This window comes from Sinocyclocheilus grahami, unplaced genomic scaffold (genome assembly GCF_001515645.1).
Source record: "Sinocyclocheilus grahami isolate Dianchi unplaced genomic scaffold, SAMN03320097.WGS_v1.1 scaffold49.1, whole genome shotgun sequence".
In the NCBI taxonomy this organism is placed as follows: Eukaryota; Metazoa; Chordata; class Actinopteri; order Cypriniformes; family Cyprinidae; genus Sinocyclocheilus; species Sinocyclocheilus grahami.
The window spans coordinates 1,374,915-1,378,661 of record NW_015505228.1 but is presented as its reverse complement, the minus strand read 5'-3'; positions in this window follow the sequence as shown (position 1 = coordinate 1,378,661).

Genomic DNA, 3,747 nt, shown 5'->3' with positions numbered 1-3,747 from the left:
TTTTTTTCTACAATGTAAACTGCACACACTCACCCACAAATCATGAGTTGTGACGCATTTGTGTTCATTTTTGAAAGTATATGCTTTTAACATCTGGGATGTGTGTTTACACTGCAGAACAAAAAATCAAAGGATTGTCGAGTTATATTTAATACAGAATTTATTTTACTCATAAATTGAAGAAACTCATCATAAAAGCCCATAGGAAAATCTTGTGGGAACCAGAGGGTGGTGTTTTGCCATTATACTTCCACTACTCTATTTCTCAAATAGGAAACTTTTTTTTCTTCTTTGAACTGCCCATGATTGAAATGTAAATGTTGTTTTTTTCGCTTTATCTAGCATCCAGCTCTGACCTTAAGGACTTGGTGAAATTTTGGCTGGGGTGGGAAGTGCCAGATAGAAAGATGGTAGTGGAAGTTGTTACTGCTGACATGCCGAAGTCCTCCACTGGCTTCAACATGCTACGATTACCAAGTCATTACATGGATTTCAGCCATTTTAAGGATGAGCTCCTTAAGTGTACTGGCTTGTATAGTTATGTGAAATTGAATACAGTAATACAGACACAATGTCTATAAATTAAGTTACAGTACAACAGTTTATCCTGTGTTGTTTGGACTTGTTGGTCAATTTTGATGCAGTTCATCTACACACACACGTTCATGTAGAATTGTTTTATTTTTGAGAAGGGGAAAAATATGCACATTTACTCACACACACAACAAAAAAATAAAACAGAAAAGTGTTACACGTTTTTACACCATTAGCCTTTTTGTGCTGTTTGCTTAAACTTCATTTACATACGTTTTTGACAGTTAAGCTTAACGTACCCTTAAAAATGAACCATGGTTTTACAAGTTAAAAACAAAAACTATACTTAACTATAGTAACCACAAATTAACCATCATAAAATAGTTTTTAACAGGACTGACTTTGTATTTAATGTGAATTAGTCAAAACAAAAATTGTACAGAAAGAGAGCAAAGAATCAATCATCAAAGAACATTATCATTGACTTCAGTCTAGCCAGAGTTCAAGCACTCTCAAAAACTCGAATTATAATCACTGAAGCCGTTGACACTGTGAAAGGAATCTCTTACATTGTATGCACATCTGTACTTTGTCGTTTATGATGAGAGAATTCGCCAGAGAGCAGCGAGCGTGCGCGTTTCAGCAAAGACTCATCTGAACGCCTCTGATTGATCATTTCATTCATAAGCACAACAGAATCGTGTGTGATTTGTTAGAATGCACATAACTGTAAAAACGCGTCCGTCTCTGGCTCAGCGCCATCCAGCAAACGCAGATTTGAATTTGGCAGACGTGCAGCACTGAATGTTCCAATCACACTGGTGTGATCGTATATTAAATATAAAAACTATTTGGCTATTTCTTATTTTTTGTCTTTGGGAAGCTGCATTCAAAATCCACTTGGCTCAAAAATCTGAGGGGGCACGGCTGAAACCGCGTTCCGGGAGGAGCGGTTTTTCGGCTGGGTCCCCCTCTGGCCTGGTTCCCCGAGTACTGCCCAGTAGGCCCGTGCGTTAATCCGGCTCTGGAGTTCTGACGCTTACACCTGGTCTAGACTGGACGCGAGAGGTACGATGTGCCGCGACAGAAAACAGTACAACCCCTTGATTATAATCAGTGATAGTGTCTACACTGAATGCAAAAAATGTCCAACAGCAAACGGATTCCCCGTTCTATTTCTGGCATAGTCCAAGCTCTTTACAACGGCCGCTTTGTCATTTCAAGCTGTTGCGTTGCAGTCGCGTCTAGTGTAGACACGGTGGCATGCTAATCACGTTTACACCAAATATACTTTAAAACAAACACCACAGACCGCTTAAACAAATGTTTCACATGCTGGCAACGCTAGCATAATATCTAAATATAAACCATAAATGCTTAAAAATCACTTACCTCTGGGCGATTCATGCTCAGGCAGAAGAATGGCGACCTTCTGAGCCGCACGCTCGCGCCAGAAAACTACTGCAGCTCTAATTGGCCAAAATGCTTCTCGCTGTATTTTTAAAAACGGGATATTTGCAGTCTAAGAATTCAGAACAAAAAAATATGTTGTTTGAAAATACATGTCTATAAAACTCAAATGTTAAATATTCAAGAAAAAAAAATCAAAGTTAAAATCAAAATCAAATTCAAAACGATTTAAAATCCCACATAATATTCAGTTTTGTTCAATAACACTTGTCAATAATTCAAATTTAACACAATTCAAATTCAAATTGTTTTGTCATATTAGCTCCATACTATATCACAATGCTAGTTTAAATGTTTAAACGATATAAATGTGCGCTATTAGGCACATATCCAATCGTTTGTGTGAAGAGTGGAAGCTGAAGGCACTTTGCAGGACATGGAGGCGCCAGCGCGATCACTTGCATTTTCTTCTTGATAGTTGATCGAATTAACTTAAAATACGCCGTAATTTTTGCTCATAAAGGTAAGAGTAATACATTCTGAAATGTAAAGGGTCTACTTTTATTTGTGTGCATTCACAATATCAACAAAACGTTGTGCCTTTATAAAATAAATAGGAAAACAGAGGATGCGCTTGCCGTCTGGTCTTGAACAGGAGGCTTCACAAGGATGAACCGAAACTCCACGAATTGAGTCACAGATATGATAAATATATCTATAGAAGAAAGCTTTCAATTACTACTTTAAAACGAAATAATTCAAATCGAAAACAAAAACTCTTTCATTAGGCTATGTAATCCTTAAAGATGCATTTCTCTCTAAAGGCAGGTCCAGTGAGGAGATGGCGAGTCATTTTTTCATCACCATCTAAACTATAAAAATAAGGAAAAGCCTTAAACAGGCCCGATTATATTTTTTCTGAATTTTTATGTTGCTCTGCTCTGAATACCTTAACATGTAAAGGATTTGCTGCATCGCAATTTTGTCTGATATGGGAATTATTTATTGGCCTATTTTTTTAATCCATGAAGCAAATGCTTTAAAAACAGCTTTAAAAATTACTTTATTGCATTCCAGATGATTTTAAAGAACGTTACACTAAAATTTCACGGGTAGCTTGAATGTAAAACATTGTCATGAATTCCCATTTGTAAAATAGACTACAAATTAATTGTTGTAGGCTAACCCGATCTCGTGAAAGTACGATTTTCTGCTTCTATTTGGCGTAATGTTTATACGCAGAAATTGACTTTGGCGTGCAGAAGACTGATAAATTCATAATTAATGGCATGGCTGGTTCAGTCGACAGAAATACGGGACACACAGGCCTATAGGCCTATAATAAATGTTTGCGGGGCAAATCTCAGGTCAGTCTGAGCGTGCACCTGCAGGCGCCACAAATGTAATACACACATACACACATACACACTATGTGCTTGTTGTGGGTATTCCATTTGTGTGTGGTTGTTGCCGCTAAAGTTGGCCATAATTCGGGACATGGTGTTGATCATTTTTAGACCTCTTTCTTATCTAGTCTCTTGCTTTTCGGAGAGGAATGCGGTTGCCGCGATTACTGGGTTACTGTGCTAAAAAAAAAAAAGTTTGCGGTAATTTCAGCACCACAGCGCTGAAACACTCAGTGCTTCTGATAACCTTGCCTTCTGTGCTCTGCAAATAGGCTACAATAGGTAACACATGCTGATGACTGTAAAATTCAACACGATTAATTTGGTACTTCTGGCTGCTGCGGCCAGGGCGCACGCATAGCCGTGTGTGTTAGAGAGAATCGCACACAAATAGTTT